Source organism: Bos mutus, chromosome 24, assembly GCF_027580195.1.
Source record: "Bos mutus isolate GX-2022 chromosome 24, NWIPB_WYAK_1.1, whole genome shotgun sequence".
Lineage (NCBI taxonomy): Eukaryota > Metazoa > Chordata > Mammalia > Artiodactyla > Bovidae > Bos > Bos mutus.
In genome coordinates, this window is record NC_091640.1 from 4,899,599 (window position 1) to 4,924,326 (window position 24,728).

The 24,728-nt window shown below is 38.9% G+C and overlaps 1 long non-coding RNA gene across 1 annotated transcript in view; it reads left to right on the top strand.

Annotated features, from left to right (window-relative positions):
* Window positions 1-24,728, top strand: part of LOC138985447 (uncharacterized) — a 64,674-nt gene that overhangs the window by 30,317 nt on the left and 9,629 nt on the right. Inside the window, exon 2 of the long non-coding RNA XR_011462510.1 lies at window positions 2,346-2,418. This is a non-coding gene — a long non-coding RNA (uncharacterized lncRNA). The remainder of the gene's footprint in view (window positions 1-2,345; window positions 2,419-24,728) is intronic.

Here is a 24,728-nt window from a genome sequence, read left to right on the forward strand (position 1 = left end):
TCCAATGAGTCAGCTCTTCGCATCAGGTGCCAAAGTATTGGAGTTTCAGCTTCAGCATCAATCCTTCCAATGAATATTCAGGACTGATTTCCTTTAGGAAGGACTGGTTGGATCTCCTTGCAGTGCAAGGGACTCTCAAGAGTCTTCTCCAACACCACAGTTCAAAAGCATCAATTCTTTGGCACTCAGCTTTCTGTATAGTCCAACTCTCACATCCATACATGACTACTGGAAAAGCCATAGCTTTGACTAGACGGACCTTTGTCATCAAAGTAATGTCTCTGCTTTTCAAGATGCTGTCTGAGCTGGTCATAGGTTTTCTTCCAAGGAGCAAGTGTCTTTTAATTTCATGGCTTGCAGTCACCATCTGCAGTGATTTTTGAGTCCAAGAAAATAAAGTCTGTCACTGTTTCCATTGTTTCCCCATCTATTTGCCATGAAGTGATGGGACCAGATGCCACGATCTAAGTTTTCTGAATGTTGAGTTTGAAGCCAACTTTTTCACTCTCCTCTTTCACTTCATCAAGAGGCTCTTTAGTTCTTCTTCGCATTCTGCCATAAGGGTGGTACCATCTGCATATCTGAGGTTATTGATATTTCTCCCAGCAATCTTGATTCCAGCTTGTGCTTCATCCAGCCTGGCATTTCTCATGATGTACTCTGGATATAAGTTAAATAAGCAGGGTGACAATATACAGCCTTGACGTACTCCTTTCCCAATTTGGAACCAGTATGTTGTTCCATGTCCAGTTCTAACTGTTGCTTCTTGACCTGCATACAGATTTCTCAGGAGGCAGGTCAGGTGGTCTGGCATTCCCATTCTTGAAGAATTTTCCACAGTTTATTGTGACCTACACAGTCAGTCTTTGGCATAGTCAATAAAGCAGGAGTAGATGTTTCTCTGGAACTCTCTTGCTTTTTTCGATGATCCAGTGGATGTTGGCAATTTGATCTCTGGTTCCTCTGCTTTTTCTAAATCCAGCTTGAACATCTGGAAGTTCATGGCTCACATACTGTTGAAGCCTGGCTTGGAGAATTTTGAGCATTACTTTGCTAGTGTGTGAGATGAATGCAATTGTGTGGTAGTGTGAGCATTCTTTGGCATTGGCTTTCTTTGGGATTGGAATGAAAACTGACCTTTTCCAGCCCTGTGGTCACCCCTGTTGAGTTTTCCAGACTTGCTGACATATTGAGTGCAGCACTTTCACAGCATCATCTTTTAGGATTTGAAGTAGCTCAGCTGAAATTCCATCACTGGCACTAGCTTTGTTCATAGTGAGGCTTCCTGAGGCCCACTTGTCTTTGCATTCCAGGATGTCCAGGATGTCCCATGCTGTAAATATAGACAAATGACCAACTATATGATATCATTATTATTAGCTCTTATTTTAAACATCTTAGTTATTTATGATATGATGTATAAGTTAAATGATTAAATATAAAAGCAAATTAATCTTGGATTAGTATCTTATTCCAAAAATATGAAATGCTATAAAATTAATGATATTCAACTACAATGAAAACTTCAAACAAAGAAAAATCATTTAACCTGTTTCAAATTTTCCATGGAGTCCACTCTGGTGAAAGAAGATCTATTTTTATAATAGGCACATACGCAGAGATATACACATATGCACATAAAAATATCAGTACAGACTATGGATGCACTGATTTACATCCTATTTAATAGATGCTTAGTCTGAAGAACATTTCTATAACAGAAGTATGCAGAATTTAGTGCTAACGTAGAATTTAATAGGTTTTAATTGTAGCTTTGCTACAAAGCTAGAATTTAACTATATACATACATATATATATATATATATATATATATATATATATATAACACTCAGTATTGCACAGGCTCTCACTTTATGATTTTGTAAAAAAGGTCACATTTTTCTGTTTGGTTTTCTAGGCTATATTTTGTCTTGCTACTTCTGTTCTATTTAAGCATGAGGCTCATCTAAGGTATGACCCCTTTAGAAATAAAAATACTCTGCAGTGGGCCTGCCCAAGCCTGTCATTTTTCTCTTTTCTCTCCTTAGAAGTGAGGACTGTCTTCTGGTCTCAAAATTCAAGAAAAGACAGAATCTTTCCCACAAGCAATGTCCTAGATGGTCCTGTTTCCCAAGTGAAAAACAAACAAATCTGGACCATTATTTCCTGTGCTCTAAAACTAAATTGAGAAGGGCAGCCTGACTTTAAGGTTTGCAGTTTGGGAAATTGAAGCATTGGAAAAGAAAGGACAGACTGCTTCCTCCATGAGAGCTCAGGTTCCCTGGGCCTTTGTTATCAACTTTCCGTGTCTATTTCTGAACTTTCTATGTTTTGTTTTATCTTAGCAACCAACTAGAAGAGATGGCAGCCAAGTCACTTGCAGGAGTAGGGGACTGTGAAAGAAGGATTTCCTCCTTGGTGAGTGAGTCTTCAGAAAGATTGGGGTGGTGAAGGTGATGGGCTGAGGGGGAATTAAGGCAGAAGGAGAGGAGGGGAGGGGGGAAGGAGGGTGAAAAAAGGAGTGAAGGGGAAGGGGAGGGAGAAGAGGAAGGGGAAGAAGGGAAGGAGGTGGTGGTGGTTTCTTTGCTAAGGCCTGTCCAACTCTTGCAACCCCATGGACTGTAGCCTGCCAGTGCGTGGAATTTTCCAGACAAGACTCCTGGAGTGAGTTGCCATTCCCTTCTTCAGGGGATCTTCCTCATCCAGGGATCGAACCCACATCTCCTGCATTGCAGGTGGACTCTTTATGGACCGAGCCAGGAGGAAAGCCCCATAGCTTTTTTTTTTCTTGATCCTTTTGCCACTACAGTCAATGTTGCATAAATACCCTTATAAATGGGCTATGCTGCTGCTGCTGCTGCTAAGTCGCTTCAGTCGTGTCCGACTCTGTGCGACCCCAGAGACGACAGCCCACCAGGCTCCCCCGTCCCTGGGATTCTCCAGGCAAGAACACTGAAGTGGGTTGCCATTTCCTTCTCTATAAATGGGCTATAATTTCTGTCAAAATAAACTCATGTATCCAAGAACATTTCAAGACCAAAAGATCTTGAAAAGATTTGAAATGTCAATATACACAGTGAGGTTCCTTTCTGAAAGTGTAGCATTTTATTCTCCTAACAACAAGCATCTGTCTAGTTTTCTTCCTAACACAGGGTAGAACCTAGAACAGGCTGGGACGAAACTACCTGGGTTCAAATGTCAGCTCCTGCGCTCACTCGATGTGTGCTTCCGTTAAGTTTTCTAAGCTCTGGGTCTAAACTCTCTCATGTGTAACCTGTGGACACTAACAGTATCTCATCCTCAGAATGTTATGAGGATTAATGCAGTAATATTGATCAAGGACCTACACTGTATCTGCATCGTCTGAGAGATCTGTGTTTGTTAAAGAAATCGTAAAACTGTGAATGTGAAATTTTGCCGTCTAATTACCTTTCAAATATGTGTGCTCCTGTGCTCAGTTGATTCAGTCGTGTCTGACTCTGCGTCCCCATGGATGGTAGCTCGAGGCTCCTCTGTCCACGGGGTTCTCCAGGCAAGGTTGCCATTTCCTCCTGCAGGGGAGCTTCCGGACCCAGGGATCGAACCCCCATCTCCTGCACTGCAGGTGATTCTTTACCGCTGAGCTACTGGGGAAGCCTATGTTTCCTTAATACCTAGGAGGTTGAGCCATTTCCTATTTTGATAGAACATCTATATATATATATATTTCTTATTCTGTTCTTACCTCAGTTTATAGGAAGCAGCTGTTTTGGCTCCTATTCACAACAGATCGTGTTTCATTCTTAATCTTTTGACAGTTGTAGGCTACCTTTACATTCAGGTTTTATCAATTGTGGCTTATCCTTTTTAAGCGCTGTTAGTTCTTTCTTTCACGTTATATCTGCATAGTTCATGAACACATATCTGTGATAAATCCAATAAAAACAGAACGATTCAAGTGTAACAATCTGACCCTTCTCTTCAAATAATCAGAGGACTGTCTTCATTCTTTCTGATTAATTACAAAGTCAGGATCGTCACCTCTTGTGTTCACTGAAGTATCCCCAGTGCACGGAAGAACGCCTGACCACATAGTCATCTTAAATGAATGTTTGCTGAATGCATCTTCGGATTGTTCTCTTTTTTTCCAAAGTCATTTTCAATGTAATAATAATAAAAAAAATCAACAGAGCAGAAACAAGTTCTAAACCAAACCATGCTTTGAGGCTGATTGGCTCAGATTATTTTTTTTGATTATTCACATTATGTGTGCAAATCTACCAGTCTTTGAGGTCTGAATGCAGGCACTGGTCCTAGTCCAGCCTTGGCATAAAAATCCTTCCAACCCCCTGGGCACCACAGTCTCAGCTGCTGCTTTTGCTTGTTTCTCCATTTCTGTTTATTTTAATTACCTCTGCCTCTTCTTCTGTATTTTGCTAGGAGAGGAATATAAAAAAGACAAGGCAAAGGACATTATGCAATGAAATGAGGGCAAAGATTAGTTGGATTCAAGAAGATCGCTGAACAAAGAGCATCAATCTAAAAAGCTGAATTTGTGTTCTGACACAAACAGGTTAAAATGCTTTAAAAATTTTTAATTGCTTATGCTTTTTATGAAATGTTTATCTTTAAAAGTTGGAAAGCAATAGATACTGTCAGACCAAAAATATGGAGAAAAATTTGTAGAGGACAATATGCTTTGTTTTTTTAAATTAGTTGATTTCTTTTTTATACAGCATTTCTTTAACTTTATCAAAGTAATATATGCCTGAGTAAAAGTATAGAATTTATGATCAGAATGTTAGTCACTCAGTCGTGTCTGACTCTTTGCCACCCCATGGACTGTAGCCCACCAGTCTCCTCTGTCCATGTGATTTCCCAGGCAAGAATACCAGAGTGGGTTGCCATTTCCTTCTCCAGGGGACCTTCCTGACCCAAGGGTTGAACCTGCATCTCTTATGTCTCCTCCGTAGGTAGGCAGATTCTTTACCCTGAGACACAATCTCCTAATTACTTTCACATATATTTTATTATTGTATGAGTTTCTACTCTAAGCTGCTTGTTGGAAATTAATTGGATTTACAACTAGGCCTTCTGCTTTAAATAAATTGTGAAATTATTGAATGATCCCCAAACTAGACATATTCAAATACTTTAAAATTAATTTTTCAGGATGATAGATATTATTTCTAACAGAGTTCATTTCCTTAAGATGCCCTAGGAAGTCAAACTACTTGTATTACAATGACAAACAATTTTCTACTTTATATCATTAAGCATTCATTAATAAATCACATGTCTGACATGAAGTTTTTCCTCTCTGGTAAATAATTTATTTACTCAATTTGCAATAGTGTCTGTAGACTCTTCATCCTTTAGCATTTGTGTTTCTTTTGGCTGGCTCCCAAAAGAAGCCAGTTGGGTTGTTGGGTTGTTTCCTTCAGAAAAGCACTAGGGGAGAATAAACAGTCTTTCTCTTGATCACAGACAGCTTCAAGGGAGGTAGAAAATAAGATTCCTTTTACCTGACTTTTCAAAATTCTGTCCTTAAAAATATAAATAATTGGAAATTCTTGCATTATGTTTTGGCTACCTCTGAACTGTGACCACTTACATGTTTAAATATTTGGCCAGCCTTGTCAATTTCATGCATGATCCTATTATGGTTAGTTCTTATACTGGGTGAATGACACTTGTGTCTTGCTTGGAGGATTTTGTGTTAAAACTGAAAGGTGGAAATGGAAACCATTTTGTAACTACTCATTACATATTCTCTATTGAAATGATTTCCAATGTTCATAACACATTCAATAATCAAACTTAAACACATATAGCCTTACAGAACGCTATTATGATTACTACATGCAGATTAATTAAAAGTCATCATCCATTCACTTATTTAATAACTAAAGTATGAAATAAATGCCTCCACATAGTTTCTGGAAATTTAAAGATAATTAACAAAATCACCACTCTTAAGAAAGTCGTGAAAGCACGAAATAGAATTTTACATTTTATAATGCAAAGTGGCTATTAAATGATAATAGACATTCTATTTGTCCATCAACTCAATATTGCTTATATTATCAAAATAATAATGATATTATTGACATCTTTTTAAGCATGAATGCTCTTTATATTTTTAATTATAATTTTAAGTTGTCATTTCTTAGTCTATGTACTACCCTGACTCTATTCACTGCTACTGCTGCTAAGTCGCTTCAGTCGTGTCTGACTCTGTGTGACCCCATAGACAGCAGCCCACTAGGCTCCCCTGTCCCTGAGATTCTCCAGGCAAGAATACCGGAGTAGGTTGCCATTTCCTTCTCCCTATTCACTGCAGTAGGTGAAATATTATTAATAAAATTTAGCACTAAGACATGATCAATGCCATTTCTCTAACTATACAATATGCCCCTGTTTTTCTGAACTTCTAAAATTCCTTGAATAAGAATTCTCCTCTCCTGAGGCAGTTCTTTTCTCTAGGAGCACACATTCCTTTAGCATTAGGAAATTTTTACCCTTCTCTGGTCCTTCAGTTATTCTTGTTAACTTCACCTGCTACTGTTGTCTTTTTTGACACATTTAGGTTAAGTTTGATGCCTCTGCTGTAAAATTTTATATCATCCTATATGTTTGTGTTGAGTCTGGCAGGCTACAGTCCATAGGGGCACAGAGTTGGACACAACTGAGCAGCTAAGCACAGCACAGCACACACTACTGGGTTATGTTACTTAGCATTCTGAATTATAACACCTTGTTGGCTGTCTTCCCAACCTCATTTTAAACTCCGTGATGATGGGGGTCACTATCTGGTTGATCAATGAGGTCTTCATGTCTTACAATGGTGCTGGGAATGTAGCAAGCCTTGTATCAGTAATGAAATCAGATACATGGTTAAGCAGGTAAACTACACTATAATATTGTGAGTGCTTACTATGAGCATATTAGTGCTGGGTGATTTATATGCCTTGGTCTTATTTAATCTTCTGAAAGTCTCATTACTATGGTGCTGAGGAAGACTCTTGAGGGAAGTCTGGTGTGCTGCAGTCCATAGGGTCACAAAGAGTCAGACACGACTGAGCAACTGAACAACAGCAACAACAACAAAAGCAACAAGGGAATTAGACTTTAATCCTTTAACAGGTCTGACAACTTGCTCAAAGGTCAGGTGGCACAGTTCACTTCAGTAGCTCAGTTGTGTCCGACTCTTTGCAACCCCATGGACTGCAGCACACCAGGCTTCACTGTCCATCACCAACTCCTGGAGTGTGCTCAGACTCATGTCCATTGAGTCCGTGATGCAATCCAACCATCTCATCCTCTGTCATCCCCTTCTCCCATCTTCAATCTTTCCTATCATTGGGCTCTTTTTCAATGAGACAGTTCTTCACATCAGGTGGCCAAAGTATGGAGATTCAGCTTCAGTATCAGTTCTTCCAATGAATATTCAGGACTGATTTCCTTTAGGATGGACTGGTTTGATCTTGCTGTCCAAGGGACTCTCAAGAGTCTTTTCCAACACCATAGCTCAAAAGCATCAATTCTTTGGCACTCAGCTTTTTTACAGTCCAAGTCTCACATCCATACATGACTACTGGAAAAACCATAGCTTTGACTAGACGGATCTTTGTTGGCAAAGTAATGTCGCTGCTTTTTAATATGCTGTCTAGGATGTTCGTAGTTTTTCCTCCAAGGAGCATGAGTCTTTTAATTTCATGGCTGCGGTAACCATCTTCAGTGATTTTGCAGACCAAGAAAATAAAGTCTATAGCTATTTCTACTGTTTCCCTATCTTTTGCCATGAAGAGATGGGACCAGATGCCATGATCTTAGTTTTCTGAATGTTGAGTTTGAAGCCAACTTTTTCACTCTCCTCTTTCACTTCATCAAGAGGCTCTTTAGTTGTTTTTTGCTTTCTGCCATAAGGGTGGTACCATCTGCATATCTGAGGTTATTAATATTTCTCTCTGCAATCTTGATTCCAGTTTGTGCTTCATCCAGCTAGGCATTTTGCATGATGTACTCTGCAAATAAGTTAAATAAGCAGGGGGATAATATACGGCCTTGACGTACTCCTTTCCCGATTTGGAACCAGTCTGCTGTCCCAACTTTGCTTCTTGACCTGCATACAGATTTCTCAGGAGGCAGGTCAGGTGGTCTGGTATTCCCAACTCTTGAAGAATTTTCCACAGTTTATTGTGATCCACACAGTCACATGGCACAGTCCCGTGGCACAGTCCCATGGCACAGCCAGAGTCAAAATTCTGTAGTCTGTCTCACAACTAAATGAACATATTTGTATGCAATGAATATGCTAATTTATGATACTTAGGAGGATAATTAGTACTAGGTTTTAGCTTGCGTTTGACCTTAGTGGTTACCTAGTGTCAATAATTAATCATGTCCTTTTATGAGTTTCCATAATGTTTTGGGGGCTTCCCAGGTGGCACTAATGTTAAAGAACCCGCCTGCCAATGCAGGAATGTAATGACACAGGTTCGATCCCTCACAATTTCTTGTCAGGCAAGTGTCACAGCAACAGTTGTATAACATGATTCCTCTAAAATCTCCTTGGTGTCTGGTTTCTACTCCTGTGCTCTCCTGAAATGCCAACCAATACTGCAAATGGCAGTTGCAGTCCCAGGTACCTTCTGCCACATCTTTCGAGGAAAGGGTCTATTTTACCATATGTTTGGACTAAAAAATGGAAATCTTCAGAAGTCATTTTGAATGAAAGTTTCCAGTTTTGCATAAATAACATGATTCCCCGGGGAAGGAAGTTGGATGTTGTGATCACTGGGCATGTTTTTCTATAACTTAGCTCATCATAATATAGTTCAGTTCAGCTCAGTCGTGTCTGACTTTTTGCGACCCCATGAAATGCAGCATGCCAGGCCTCCCTGTCCATCACCAACTCCTGGAGTTTACTCAAACTCATGTCCATCGAGTTGGTGATGCCATCCAGCCATTTCATCCTCTGTCATCCCCTTCTCCTCCTGCCTCCATTACCTCCCAGCATGAGGGTCTTTTCCAATGAGTCAACTCATCGCATGAGGTGGCCAAAGTAATGGAGTTTCAGCTTTAGCATCAGTTCTTCCAATGAACACATCATAATATTAACATTTCTTAAAAAGCAGAGATATCACTTTGCTGACAAAGGTCCATATAGTCAAAGCTAGGGTTTTTCCAGTAGTCATGTACAGATATGAGAGTTGGACCAAAAGAAGGCTGAGCACCAAAGAATTGATGCTTCTGAATTGAGGTGCTGGAGAAGACTCTTGAGAGTCTCTTGGACTGCAAGGAGATCCAACCAGTCAATCCTAAAGGAAATCAACCTTGAATATTCATTGAAAAGGAATGATGCTGAAGAGAAACACCAATACTTTGGGTGCCTGATGTGAAGAGTCAACTCATTCAAAAAGCCCCTGATGCTGGGAAAGATTGAGGGCAGGAGGAGAACGGTGCAACAGAGGTGATGGTTGGAAAGCATCACCAACTCAACGGACATGAGTTTTTCAGACTCCAGGAGATAGTGAAGGACAGGGAAGCCTGGCATGCTGTGGTCCATGGGGTCGCAAAGAGTCAGACATGACTGAGCAACTGAATAACAAAATAAAAATAAATAAAACCGGTCTCACATTATAGTATGCCTGCAGTGATGCAGATCAATTTCAACTCTCAAAATTGTAGCATTTATATAAGTAAACAGTACAATCATGCCCTTAAGGATTTGTGTAAATCACTCATGAAAATCTTTTATTTCTAAACTATAATCAATTGTTTCTGATTCACAGATAAGTTATCAGCTTCAGGTTCCAGTTATTTAACTGGATGTCAGCTCATTCAGTAGCTTGTTCTCATCATATGTGTCTAGGTCATTATCTATTTGAATATATTTGACTCTTAGGCATTTCGAGCATGTGTGAAGTTTGATCTTGTGAGTTTGATCTTGGATGAATAACTACCCAGTGACTCCCCTTAACTCTCTCAGAAGCAGAGAAAACAGGAATTTTCTTTAAGTGTTTACTAGAGCCACAGAAATTATGTCCTTTTTTTTTACCCTGAGTTTTTAAAAGATCTGTGCAAAAATTCCTACCCCTTTTTTTCTCCCTCTTTCTCAACTTTTCTTACTTCTGTTTCTTCTCTTCATTGTTACTGAGGAAACTAAATTAATATTCAGCAGTTAGGTCACTTGTACACTCATGCCACACTCTGAAATTTTCATTTATTTCAAAGAAGTTTCTATAATAGACACATATTCATAGACAGAGGGTGTGAATCATTCAAAGGGAAAAAAATTACATAACTAAGAGGTTCACAAATATTCACTGGATTCTATGAAAAATAATATATTTTGTTTTAAATTACAAATATTATTACACATACTAATTTTTGATTAAAAAGTCTGCCTATTTTTTTAGGTTTGAAAACAAAATATTAATACACCCCTGATTTCTAATTAATAACAACCCATCACTGTAATAGAAAATGACCTTATCCATGAACCCAGGAACCTGTGGTACCTCCGTGTCCCAGCAATACAGTTTATCTCCCCTTTGCTGGATGGAACATGTACAATAGAGTCATGATCGTCTGAGCACAATTCAACCAGTAAATTGCTTACAAATGGCAGACAGCAGCAGAAGCTCACTTTCTTTGTTAATCACAAGCTTTTCTTTTCTGTCCCTGTGCTGTGACAGCCTTGGATGTAAATGTGGTGTCCAAAACCAGGGTGATTTTACTTAGAATGACCAAGTTTTTTTGTTTTGTTTTGTTTTCAGTAGACCCACGGTTATGTGGGCAATGCCTAAGGTATAGAATTATTCAAGTAAAAAGCTTACTGATTTAGAAAAAATCACTATAATCATGAAGAAAATTATACCACATGTTGATAAAACCTGGGATGTAGAATTAGTCATTCTAAATCCCATAAAACATACTACTGCAAGGTGAGTGGAAAAATTGCATTTCTCCTCTGCTCTTAACTTCTATATTCAGATTTTCTTTCTGCCAGGAGAAAAAAAAAAAAAAAGCAGGAGAACGATTTAACTAAAATTTCTCAAAATACATTCAGCCACATTCCCTGGGACCAAAGAACACCATATCTGATCAAATTACCCCCAAATCCCTCTTCTGTCTCTACCCAAGTTAATATCAAAACCCTACTAATATATCAAGACTAAATTAGGTCAGAAAAATGCAAATTTGAAATGTGAGGTTGAAAGTATGTCAATCTCTCTTTAATTTCTTCCAGTTAGTTGTTGTATCATTTTAATTTAATTTTTTAATTTAAATTTATTTTAATTGGAGGCTAATTACTTTACAATATTGTATTGGTTCTGCCACACATCAACATGAATTCGCCACAGGAGTACACATGTTCCCCATCCTGAAGCCCCCTCCCACCTCCCTCCCTGTACCATCCCTCTGGGTCATCCCAGTGCACCAGCCCCAAGCATCCTGTATCGAACCTGGACTGGTGATTCATTTCTTATATGATATTATACACATTTCAGTGTCATTCCCCCAAATCGTCCCACCCTCTCCCTCTCCCACAGAGTCCAAAAGACTGTTCTATACATCTGTGTCTCTTTTGCTGTCTCACATACAGGGTAATTGTTACCATCTTTCTAAATTCCATAATATGCATTGGTATACTGTATTGGTGTTTTTCTTTCTGGCTTACTTCACCCTGTATAATAGGCTCCAGTTTCATCCACCTCATTAGAACTGATTCAAATGTATTCTTTTTAATGGCTGAGTAATACTCCATTGTGTATATGTACCACAGCTTTCTTCTCCATTCATTTGCTGATGGACATCTAGGTGGCTTCCATGTCCTAGCTATTATAAACAGTGCCGCGATGAACATTGGGGTACACGTGTCTCTTTCAATTCTGGTTTCCTCAGTGTGTATGCCCAGTAGTGGGATTGCTGGGTCATAAGGCAGTTCAATTTTCAGTTTTTTAAGGAATCTCCACACTGTTCTCCATAGTGGCTGTACTAGTTTGCATTTCCACCAATAGTGTAAGAAGGTTCCCTTTTCTCCACACCCTCTCCAGCATTTACTGCTTGTAGACTTTTGGATCACAGCCATTCTGACTGGCGTGAAATGGTACCTCATAGTGGTTTTGATTTGCATTTCTCTGATAATGAGTGATGTTGAGCATCTTTTCATGTGTTTGTTAGCCATCTGTATGTCTTCTTTGGAGAAATGTCTGTTTAGTTTTTGGCCCATTTTTTGATTGGGTCATTTATTTTTCTGGAATTGAGCAGCAGGAGTTGCTTGTATATTTTTGAGATTAGTTGTTTGTCAGTTGCTTCATTTGCTATTATTTTCTCCCATTCTGAAGGCTGTCTTTTCACCTTGTTTATAGTTTCCTTTGTTGTGAGGAAGCCTTTAATTTTAATTAGGTCCCATTGTTTATTTTTACTTTTACTTCCAATATTCTGGGAGGTGGGTCACAGAGGATCCTGCTGTGATTTATGTTGGAGAGTGTTTTGCCTAGGTTCTCCTCTAGGAGTTTTATAGTTTCTGGTCTTACGTTTAGATCTTTAATCCATTTTGAGTTTATTTTTGTGTATGGTGTTAGAAAGTGTTCTAGTTTCATTCTTTTACAAGTGGCTGACCAGTTTTCCCAGCACCACTTGTTAAAGAGATTGTTTTTTCTCCATTGTATATTCTTGCCTCCTTTGTCAAAGATAAGGTGTCCATAGGTGCGAGGATTCATCTCTGGGCTTTCTATTTTGTTCCATTGATCTATATTTCTGTCTTTGTGATAGTGCCATACCATCTTGATGACTGTGGCTTTGTAGTAGAGCCTGAAGTCAGGCAGGTTGATTCCTCCAGTTCCATTCGTCTTTCTCAGGATCGCTTTGGCTATTCAAGGTTTTTTGTATTTCCATACAAATTGTGAAATTATTTGTTCTAGCTCTGTGAAAAATACCATTGGTAGCTTGATAGGGATTGCATTGAATCTATAGATTGCTTTGGGTAGTATACTCATTTTCACTATATTGATTCTTCCAATCCATGAACATGGTATATTTCTCCATCTATTAGTGTCCACTTTGATTTCTTTCACCAGTGTTTTATAGTTTTCTATATATAGGTCTTTGTTTCTTTGGGTAGATATATTCCTAAGTTTTTATTCTTTTTGTTGCAATGGTGAATGGAATTGTTTCCTTAATTTCTCTTTCTATTTTCTCATTATTAGTGTATAGGAATGCAAGGGATTTCTGTGTGTTTATTTTTTGTCCTGCAACTTTACTATATTCATTGATTAGCTCTAGTTATTTTCTGGTGGAGTCTTTATGGTTTTCTATGTAGAGGATCATGTCATCTGCAAACAGTGAGAGTTTTACTTCTTCTTTTCCAATTTGGATTCCTTTTATTTCTTTTTCTGCTCTGATTGCTGTGGCCAAAACTTCCAAAACTATGTTGAATAGTAGTGGTGAAAGTGGGCACCCTTGTCTTGTTCTTGACTTTAGGGGAAATGCTTTCTATTTTTCACCATTGAGGATAATGTTTGCTGTGGTTTTGTCATATATAGCTTTTATTATGTTGAGGTATGTTCCTTCTATTTCTGCTTTCTGGAGAGTTTTTATCATAAATGGATGTTGAATTTTGTCAAAGGCTTTCTCTGCATCTATTGAGATAATCATATGGCTTTTATTTTTCAATTTGTTAATGTGATGTATTATATTGATTGATTTGTGGATATTGAAGAATCCTTGCATCCCTGGGATAAAGCCCACTTGGTCATGGTGTATGATCTTTTTAATGTGTTGTTGGATTCTGATTGCTAGAATTTTGTTAAGGATTTTTTACATCTATGCTCATCAGTGATATTGGCCTGTAGTTCTCTTTTTTGTGTGTGTGTGGGATCTTTGTCAGGTTTTGGTATTAGGGTGGGTGGCCTCATAGAATGAGTTTGTAAGTTTACCTTCCTCTGCAATTTTCTGGAAGATTTTGAGTAGGATAAGTGTTAACTCTTCTCCAAATTTTTGGTAGAATTCAGCTGTGAAGCTGTCTGGTCCTGGGCTTTTGTTTGCTGGAAGATTTCTGATTACAGTTTCAATTTCCGTGCTTGTGATGGGTCTGTTAAGATTTTCTATTTCTTCCTGGTTCAGTTTTGGAAAGTTGTACTTTTCTAAGAATTTTTCCATTTCTTCCACGTTGTCCATTTTATTGGGATATAATTGCTGATAACAGTCTCTTATGATCCTTTGTATATCTGTGTTGTCTGTTGTGATCTCTCCATTTTCATTTCTAATTTTATTGATCTTAATTTTTTTTATTTTTCTCCCTTTGTTTCTTGATGAGTCTGGCTAATGGTTTGTCAATTTTATTTATCCTTTCAAAGAACCAGCTTTTGGCTTTGTTGATTTTTGCTATGGTCTCCTTTGTTTCTTTTGCATTTATTTCTTCCCTAATTTTAAAGATTTCTTTCCTTCTACTAACCCTGAGCTTCTTCATTTATTCCTTTTCTAGTTGCTTTAGGTGTAGAGTTAGGTTATTTATTTGACTTTTTTCTTGTTTCTTGAGGTATGCCTGTATTGCTATGAACTTTCCCCTTAGCACTGTTTTTACAGTATCCCACAGGTTTTGGGATGTTGTGTTTTCATTTTCATTCGTTTCTATGCATATTTTCATTTCTTTTTTGATTTCTTCTGTGATTTGTTGGTTATTCAGCAGTGTGTTGTTCAGCCTCCATATGTTGGAATTTTTAATAGTTTTTCTCCTGTAATTGAGACCTAATCTTACTGCATTGTGGTCAGAAAAGATGCTTGGAATGATTTCAATTTTTTTGAATTTACCAAGGCTATATTTATGGGCTAGGATGTGATCTATCCTGGAGAAGGTTCTGTGTGCACTTGAGAAAAAGATGAAATCCATTGTTTTGGGGTGAAATGTCCTATAGATATCAATTAGGTCTAACTGGTCTTATGTCATTTAAAGTTTGTGTTTCCTTGTTAATTTTCTGTTTAATTGATCTATCCATAGGTGTGAGTGGGGTAAAGTCTCCCACTATTATTGTGTTATTGTTACTTTCCCCTTTCATACTTGTTAGCATTTGTCTTATATATTGTGGTGCTCCTATGTTGGGTGCATATATAATTGTTATATCTTCTTCTTGGATTGATCCTTTAATCATTATGTAGTGTCCTTCTTTGTCTCTTTTCACAGCCTTTGTTTTAAAGTCTATTTTACCTGATATGAGTGTTGCTACTCCTGCTTTCTTTTGGTTTCTATTTGCACGGAATATCTTTTTCCAGCCTTTCGCTTTCAGTCTGTATGTGTTCCCTGTTTTGAGGTGGGTCTCTTGTAGACAACATATATAGGGGTCTTGTTTTTGTATCCATTCAGCCAATCTTTGTCTTTTGGTTGGGGCATTCAACCCATTTATGTTCAAGGTAATTATTGATAAGTATGATCCCGTTGCCATTTACTTATTGTTTTGGGTTCGAGTTTATACACCCTTTTTGTGTTTCCTGTCTAGAGAATCTCCTTTAGCATTTGTTGGAGAGCTGATTTGGTGGTGCTGAATTCTCTCAGCTTTTGCTTCTCTGTAAAGCTTTAGATTTTTCCTTCATATTTGAATGAGATCCTTGCTGGGTACAGTAATCTGGGCTGTAGTTATTTTCTTTCACCACTTTAAGTATGTCTTGCCATTCCCTCCTGGCCTGAAGAGTTTCTATTGACAGATCAGCTGTTATCCTTATGGGAATCCCCTTGTGTGTTATTTTTTGCTTTTCCCTTGCTACTCTTAATATTTGTTCTTTGTGTTTGATCTTTGTTAATTTGATTAAATATGTGTCTTGGGGTGTTTCACCTTCGGTTTATTCTGTTTGGGACTCTCTGGGTTTCTTGAACTTGGGTGATTATTTCCTTCCCCATTTTAGGGAAGTTTTCAACTATTATCTCCTCAAGTATTTTCTCATGGTCTTTCTTTTTGTCTTCTTCTTCTGGGACTCCTATGATTTGAATGTTGGGGCATTTAACATTGTCCTGGAGGTCTCTGAGATTGTCCTCATTTCATTTAATTCATTTTTCTTTTTTCCTCTCTGATTCATTTATTTCTACCATTCTATCTTCTACTTCACTAATCCTATTTTCTGCCTCCATTATTCTACTATTTGTTGCCTCCAGAGTGTTTTTGATCTCATTTATTGCATTATTCATTATATATTGACTCTTTTTTATTTCTTCTAGGTCCTTGTTAAACCTTTCTTGCATCTTCTCAATCCTTGTCTCCAGGCTATTATCTATGATTCCATTTTGATTTCAAGATTTTGGATCATTTTCACTATCATTATTCAGAATTCTTTATCAGGTAGATTCCCTATCTCTTCCTCTTTTGTTTGGTTTGGTGAGCATTTATCCTGTTCCTTTACCTGCTGGGTATTCCTCTGTCTCTTCATCTTGTTTATATTGCTGGATTTGGGGTGTCCTTTCTGTATTCTGGCAGTTTGTGGAGTTCTCTTTATTGTGGAGTTTCCTCACTGTGGATGGGGTTGTATGGGTGGCTTGTCAAGGTTTCCTAGTTAGGGAAGCTTGTGTCGGTGTTCTGGTGGGTGGAGCTGGATCTCTTCTCTCTGGAGTGCAATGAAGTGTCAAGTAATGAGTTATGAGATGTCAATGGGTTTGGAGTGACTTAGGGCAGCCTGTATATTGAAGCTCAGGTCTGTGTTCCTCTGTTGCTGGAGAATTTGTGTGGTATGTCTTGCTCTGGAATTTGTTGGCCCTTGGGTGATGCTTGGTTTCAGTGTAGGTATGGAGGTGTTTGATGAGCTCCCTTGAGCTCAGGAGTTCCCTGGAGTCAGGAGTTCTCTGGTGTTCTCAGGATTTGGACTTAAGCCTCCTGCTTCTGGTTTTCAGTCTTATTTTTACAGTAGTCTCAAGACTTCTCCATCTATACAGCACCATTGATAAAACAACTAGGTTAAAGATGAAAAGTTTCTCCACAGTGAGGGACACTCAGAGAGGTTCACAGAGTTACATGGAGAAGAGAAGAGGGAAGAGGGAGTTAGAGGTGACCTGAATGAGATGAGGTGGAATCAAAAGAGGAGAGAGCAAGGTAGCCAGTAATCACTTCCTTATGTGCACTCCACAGTCTGGACTGCTCAGAGATGTTCACGGAGTTACACGGAGAAGAGAAGAGGGAGGAAGGAGATAGAGTGTCCAGGAGGATAAAGGGGGAAGTCAAAAGGAGAAAGACAGATCCAGCCAGTAATCAGTTCCTTAAGTGTTCTCCACCATCTGGAACACACAAAGAGATTCACAGAGTTGAGTAGAGAAGAGAAGGGGGAGGGAGGAGATAGAGGCGACCTGGTGGAGAAAAAGGAGAGTCCAAAGGGGGAAAGAGCAATCAGGCCAGTGATCTTACTCCCAAGTAAAAATGGGTACTGAAGATTGGGTTCTTAAAGGTACAAAATTGATAACAAATACCAAAAAGCAAAGATTAAAAATCTAGAGTAAAGGTTGGACTTTCAAAAATACAATATTAAAGAAAAGAAAAAAAAGTCACAAAAATTATTAAAAAAAAATATATATATATGAAGTTTGCTTTAAAAAATAGGGTCTCTTTTTTTGCAAAGTAATAGTAGGTTTCAAAAATGAAAATTAAAGGAGTAATAGAGGACTTAAAAATTAAAAAGATTAAAAAAAAGAATGATAGTGAAAATAGTAAAAATATATCTAGGACTTTCTCTGGTATTGTTGTGGGCAGTGTGGGGTCAGTTCATTTTCGGATAGTTCCTTGGTCCGGCTTATATTTCTCAAGATCTATAGGCCCCTTCCTATGTGCTGCTGCTGCTGCTGCTAAGTTGCATCAGTCATGTCCGACTCTGCGATCCCAGAGATGGCAGCCCACCAGGCTACTCTGTCCCTGGGATTCTCCAGGCAGGAACGCTGGAGTGGGTTGCCATTTCCTTCTCCAATGCATGAAAGTGAAAAGTGAAAGTGAAGTCGCTCAGTTGTGTCCGTGTAGTCAGTACTAACTACAGGGTTTTAATCTGTTGCACCTGTCACTTCCAAGGTGATTCCCTCTGTTTTAGCTTCTTCTGTTTGCTGGTCTCTTCAGTGTCTGATTTCCACCCTGACACAAGGGGGCGGTGGTGGACACTTTTTTAGGACACTTGTTAAGTTGCGCTGTAGGGAGGGAGGGACGCTGCAAACAAATAACACTGACATGTGCTCACAGTGTCTCAGCCACACTGGGCCTGCCCCTGCTCACCGCACATGCACCCTCCCTGCCCACACAGCTCAGGCTCTAGGTTGCTCCTCCGGGAACCCTCGGAGGCCGGCCCTGGGCTGCATGCGCCTCCCCCGTCCCTGCCTCTCGGTTTTCTGGGTGTACAACCAGTGCACCTTCTCAGGCAGATGTTGACCATCCAGAACCCCAAGAAGTCTTAGTTAGGAAAGAAGCCTGCTTGCAGTTTGGTAGATAATGTCTGTCTGGGGCTGCGATTGCCCCCTTCTGGCTCTGGCTGCCTATCACCGGAGGGGGATGGTCTGCAGCAGGCTAGCGCTGTTCAGTCCTTTGTTCTGTGAGCAGGCCTGGCGGTGTCTTCAGTTAGGGCTTTTTGCCTGGTAGTTATCCCACTATCTGGTTTGCTAGCCCAAGTTAGTTCCCTCAGATTGCCCTCGGGGCACTCAGGCCCGGTCCTTACTCTTAGCAATGCAGCCCGAGCCTCCCTGTGCAGCCCCCGCTTGCTAGTGGAGGGTGCAGGCGTCTGCACTGCTTCTCCGCTGGGGGAGTTACCGTTGGGCATGTAATCTGTGGGTTTTAATTATTTATTTATTTTTCCTCCCAGTTATGTTGCCCCCTGTAGTTCCAAGGCTCGCCACAGACTCGGCAGTGAGATTGTTTCCTGGTGTTTGGAAACTTTTCTGTTTTTAAGACTCCCTCCCCTGGATGGAGCTCCGTCCCTACCTCTTTTGTCTCTTTTTTGTCTTTCATATTTTTTCCTACCTCCTTTCGAAGACACTGGGCTGCTTTTCTGGATGCCTGATGTCCTCTGCCAGCATTCAGACGTTGTTTTGTGGAATTTACTGTTTAAATGTTCTTTTGATGAATTTGTGGGGGAGAAAGTGGTCTCCCCATCCTATTCCTCCACCATCTTAGGACCGCCCTAATTTTATTTTTAATTGTGTGTATTCTTTCAGCTATTCTTCTAGGGATTTCTCAAGCCTTTTAGCAAATTAGCATCAATTCGAGGGCTTTATGGTCTTCCCATGGGGTGCTAGTGGTGAAAAAAAAAACCCACCAGCCAATGCAGGAGATGTAAATTCCATCCCTGGGTTGGGAAGATGGAACCCATTCCAGTATTCTTGCCTGGAGAATTCCATGGACAGGGGAGCCTCTTAGGCTACAGTCTGTGGGGTCTCAAAGAGTCGCACATGACTGAAGCAACTTAGCACAATGAGGGCTGTAACCAAAACACTGGTTCCTCAGCCTGACATCCAAAGACTGATTTAATTGAGTGGAGATAGGTTCAAAGCTCCTGAGGAGATGCTAATGCCTAGTCAAGGCCAAGAACCACGAAGTGCCTTTGTCTTTGCCTATTATTGTCCATGGTTCATAGTAGAGTCATTGATGGATTATTACTGGAAACCCTTTACTGGAGAGATGCCTGATCCCTCGCTGGGCTTGGCCACCCCATCTGTCGTCTTTCCTTTTCTCCCCTCATTCCTCCCCTGCTTCCTTCCTTTCTACCCTCTTCCTTTTCTTTTTTCTTTCTTAAATGTTATTGACAAAATTAAGTAATCTTCAGCAGGTAAGTCACTGTATACCAATGCCACTCTGCAATTTTAATTTAATTTAAGAAGTATCTATAATAGATCTCTATCATTCACAGAGATAGGGTGTGAATCATTCAAGGAAATGAAAAGAAAAGAAAAAGGCACAAGTAAGAAGTTTAGAAAATATTGCCTTGAGATGTTTAGGCTTTATTTCTAATTTCTTTTAGAAATAGCAGGCTCTCTTTCCACTTCCTCTCTTGTCATACAGTTGTGTGACTTATATACTAAAATTAGATTTTCCATCTCTATTCTCCAGCTTCTTGGAATATTAGGAGGAAAATCACATAGCTATTCGTTTATGTGAAATATGGAGTTACAAAACAATTAAGCTTCCTACAGAAGTTGTTTTTCTAAAGAATGGTTTCTCTTCCTGAGTTTCTTTAATGTTTTAATTATGAAATATTTCATATATTCAAAAGAGTATTTAACGTACTTATTGATGTTTATTTTTAAAATACTTTAAACAGTCTGATTAATCAATAAAACATAGCCAGTGATTTTATTTTATTGACATTTCTTCCATTGGTAGAGAGGCTGATCATGGAGTTCTATAATCACTGGCCCTTTATACATCCTTTTCTGGGAAATACCTGATGAAGAAATACTTTTGACCCTAGGTTCTAGTTGATATCCAAAGTTGCCTTCAACTCCTGAACTAAATATTCCTACATCATTTCTTTAAAATTTGAGCTTATGATTAAATCGTAAATATGTGACCTTGAAAGAGGTACTCATCATGAGTATTTTAGCTCAAGTAGGATTTTCAAAATGATTAACATTCTAAGAGTAAGGTGGGACACATATCAATTTGTTGAGATGGAAGTATACATTTTGTGTATGTCATAATTTTTCATAAGATTCAACTTTGTCCCTTGATTCAAACTAAGAATTACATTGATTGCAAGTGAAAATAGCCAACCTTCTTGGTATCTGTGTATGTTTTGTGAGCATGCTGCTAATATTTTTAAAGCTTTGTGCTTTCAAGACATTCATCATTCAGCCCATAGCCCTACATGTCAGACACTAAGGTATACATGAGAAAGGAGAGAAAAAAGACTTCAGTATCCTCTAGACAAAGCTTAAAATCCTAGAGAAATTCAGATGGAAAACAAATTTAAAAGAATAAAGAGTGTAAGGACTTTCTGTATAAAACCTGAAAAATAATCTGACTATATCTAAATATAGTGATTCTTGTTATCCACTATTCTTCTATTCTATGAAGTCACCTTAAACACTGAATTAGTGAATATTGAACTATTGTTCCTCAAGGAGAAGGAATCAGGTTTCCTTCAGCCTCTGGTCACAATATTTTTTGACAGCAAATCAATTCAATACATAACCTTGCTTTATGTGTGCTTCTGTTTAAAGACACCTTATTTAGTACTTATTGTTGATTCATGAACACTGAATTCTCAGACAGCAGAACAGTAACTCATGCCCAGAGGGAGCTTAACTAATCCAAATCCAAGTGTTTTCTCCCTAAGGTTCATCGTATTTTTCTTGTGGTTAGGAATCCCACACAACACTTCATCAGGACACTCATGGGCCATTTAAAATCATGAATCCCCAGCAGAAACCACAAAAATGGGGGAAAAAAACACTGGCACGAAAGACAACAAGAAAAGGACATGTACAGTATGAGCTGAAACGTGAAGTGGGAAAGATCACGTGGGACTATTCAAATCTCTTACCCCTCTGCACATGTCTGCAAATGATCTGAAAAGTGGCACACACATTATTTGAGGCTAAAATGCATTTTGTCGACAGGCAGATTGGTAAATAATCACTGAACCCATGAATAATGAGAATAACTGTATTTTCATAGGTTTGAAGCACAAATGTGTCTTTATATAAAAGTTGAACTGACCATAAGCTGCTTGCTAACTATTGGCCTGCATAGGTGTGCCAAAAATCTAGAAGTAGCAAAATTAATATCACCAGAGCAGTAAAACTGGGTTTGTTTTACTGGGCATAAAAGAACAGTTTAAAGAATTGAGAGCTCTAGAACCCAACCTGCTATGAAGTTCAGAGGCAGAATGTCATGAAAGTGAAAGTTGCTCAGTTGGTGTCTGACTCTTTGTGATCCCATGGACTATAGAGTCCATGGAATTCTCCAGGCCAAAATACTGGAGTGGGTAGCCTTTCCCTTCTCCAGGGGATCTTCCCAACCTAGGAATTGAATCCAGGTTTCCCACATTTTGGGCAGATTCTTTACCAGCTGAGCCACAAGGGAAGCCCGCAAGGGAAGAATGTCACAAGATGAATTATAAAGTGAAAATGAGGAGGCTGTTTAATATCTACCATGACTGGTTATTCCAGTGGGGGCTTTCAGCTGGAATGGGATTGGTTAAAAGTGGTTATTTTATACCATTTTATGAAGATGACTTACATTTCTTTTCTGATGAACAGAGGCATTTAAGAAATAATGTCAAGTTCATGAATCAAGCTAGATTGACTTTTGCTTACATGGCTTGAATGGTTTTGTCTGCTCAGGGAATTCTCAAGTATGGTCTTCATTCTGTATTTTACTTTAAGAGGGGGACAATGTGAAAAAATCATATAACCAATGTGACAACTATTGATGGGAGAATGTTATAATGGATGGCATTCTCTTATTGTTTTTTGGGGAGGTGGGGATTATCACTATCAGCCTTGAATTTCAGAGTCTGTTAGTCAAATGTCCAGACAGATGCATTTTCTGTGTGTTTTCTTTGGCTTTCCAAATATTCTTCAAAGAACTAATTGACTTTAATTTTTTATCTTCTGTTATCTTAAGCATTCATACTATTATCCTACTGTTGAATTGCAGTCACAGAATTCCCACTTTAAAATAGCACTTTTGAATCCACAGCTTTCATATGCATTTCTAACTTCTTCCTGACAGAGTGGGCATGGCCCAGAATTGACTTACAACACATTGAAAATTTGAGAAATAGATAAATATTTTGATCATCAAACGGTCCAAACTCGAGTCTATATTTTTCCATCATCACTTGAGAGCTGAGTCAAACTGAAACAGAATAAGGAAGTGATAATGTCTAGAAACCATGGCATTATTATTCAGTTTTAAGTTTTCGAAGCTTTCAAAGACTTGTGCTCAAATGACAAAAAAAAAAAAAAAAAACACTCAATTATGGGTATCATTTTTTTCTTTTCGTCAGTATAAGAAGTGAGTTGAGGTCAAGCAGAAAAGTTAATTTCAAAATATGTGTATGTATTTTATTTTTTTTTTATTTGGAGATACGTGTGTACTTAGATGTTGGTACAGACCTTATAAACTTTACATTCTGTTCTGTGGAAAAAAATTTACTGATTAGCACAGGATATATGTTTGTTTTTAATTGCTTAGTTATTTCCCCCCATTTTTCAGGTCGTCATACATAAATAAAGAATATAATACTCACTGTGTGATGCTTGGAATTTTTCCCAGTAGTCTACAACTGAACCAATTTGTTACCTTCCACAATTAGTTCTTATTAGCTATGACTACAGATTATATGCAAGCACAGCAGTATTTAATATTATACATTATTTCAGAGATGGTGTTAAATAATTCAAAAAATAGTATTTGCTAATTATCAAGCTATCAGGGAACATTACATACATTGAGGAATTTAAAATCTTGTAAGCCCAGTTGTAAGATCAGCTGGCAGACATTCTGCCACAAAAATGAAAACTGAGATAGTGCAACCTTACTATGAAATAGTGAGGTTGGTTCTAGGGAGCAAAGAGTTTTTGTTTGTACAGGAAAATTGCTTGGTAGTGACAGAGATTCATTAAACCTTTCATGAAATTTTGTATGATTTCCCAAGAGATGTCTCCGGGGGTCAGAGAAGAATGGGGAACACAAACATAGCTCTTCTATTCTGGCTGGAAAGGAACAAAATTAATATAGGGGGATTTGAGCAGTGTCCATTCCACTCATGGAAACAAGTGCTTGTATTAGGAGTTGTTTGTCAGTGAGACCCTTTCATCTCCACCCACTTCTATTACCCAATTTCACAGGTGTCACTCTGACATAGAAACTGATGGGGTCAATCATAACATTAACATGGTCTTTGGGTTCTTCTCATAACACCAACATGTGTCTGATTAATGGAGGAAATCAACAGTGTTGCGAGCACCTTCCTCAATGCCAGGCACCAGGTAATAGTCAATGATATTTGGTAAAATTTGAATAACCTTTAATGTATGCTTTTAGTAAGCATAGGGCTTCCCTCATGGCTGAGAGGTAAAAAATCTGCTTGCCAATGCAGGAGATGTATGTTCAGTCCCTGGATTGGGAAGATCCCTTGGAAAAGGAAATGGCAACCCACTCCAGTATTCTTCCCTGGGAAATACTAGGGACAGAGGAGCCTGGCAGTATACTGTCCATGGGGTCACAAAAGAGTTGGACATGACTGAGTGACTAAACAACAACAATGAGTTAACACAGATGCTTTTGAACTGTGGTATTGGAGAAGACTCTTGAGAGTCCCTTGGACTGCAAGGAGATCCAACCAGTCCATTCTGAAGGAGATCAGCCCTGGGATTTCTTTGGAAGGAATGATGCTAAAGCTGCAACTCCAGTACTTTGGCCACCTCATGCGAAGAGCTGACTCATTGGAAAAGACTCTGATGCTGGGAGGGATTGGGGGCAGGAGGAGAAGGGGATGACAGAGGATGAGATGGCTGGATGGCATCACTGACTCTATGGACGTGAGTCTCAGTGAACTCTGGGAGTTGGTGATGGACAGGGAGGCCTGGCATGCTGTGATTCATGGAGTTGCAAAGAGTCGGACACAACTGAGCAACTGATCTGATCTGATCTGATCTGAAAGGAGAGAAGTGTAACATATAAAAACTATTAGCAAGGAGATTCATGGCTAATGGTGAAAGGATAACATAACACAGCTTCCATGGGAAGGGAATTTGAAGAGACTCAACACAATTAAATGTA